The sequence below is a fragment of the Anneissia japonica genome, unplaced genomic scaffold, assembly GCF_011630105.1.
Source record: "Anneissia japonica isolate Jap-2015-1 unplaced genomic scaffold, ASM1163010v1 scaffold288260_len165978_cov153, whole genome shotgun sequence".
In the NCBI taxonomy this organism is placed as follows: domain Eukaryota; kingdom Metazoa; phylum Echinodermata; class Crinoidea; order Comatulida; family Comatulidae; genus Anneissia; species Anneissia japonica.
In genome coordinates this window covers 72,044-72,524 of record NW_022755101.1, presented here as the reverse complement: position 1 = coordinate 72,524, position 481 = coordinate 72,044, and the positions used below count along the sequence as shown (strand labels likewise).

General features: G+C 35.6%; 1 protein-coding gene across 1 annotated transcript in view; it reads right to left on the bottom strand.

Moving 5' to 3' along the window:
* The window catches only part of LOC117123335, a 4,819-nt gene that overhangs the window by 908 nt on the left and 3,430 nt on the right, over positions 1 to 481 (bottom strand). The gene's annotated exons all lie outside the window — the stretch shown is intronic.

Below are 481 nucleotides of genomic sequence, written 5' to 3'. Positions count from 1 at the left end.
ATTGAAATGCCATTGGTTTAATTTAGTGTACTGGGAGAACGTTCCTAATATTGAGTCCAAATGGTGTGGTGGTTTTAAGTAAAAGTTCCCAGTGATTCTCTTTATCTTTGCGATTTTTGTCGCTCCAATTGGCATTATGGTCAATTATTGCAATCACTCTGAAATTTGAAATTGAATGACCAGCTAAATTGAAATGTTCGGCTACTGGTTAGATGTTCTGATAGCTGATCTGTGTTGTGTCATTCTCATACGGAGAGTGTTTTTTGTTTCTCCGACATATTGTTTGCCACAAATATTACAATATATGAGATAAATGACATTTTTGGTGAGGCAATTAATTGATTGCCTTATTAGAAATATGTGGTTTGTTTGGTTGCTCTTGAATGATTGTGTAGAATCAAGCAAGGAGCATGTTTTGCATGATGAACCACAAAGATGACTACCCAAATTATGGTTGTCGCAAGAGTTAATTTGCCTCTTG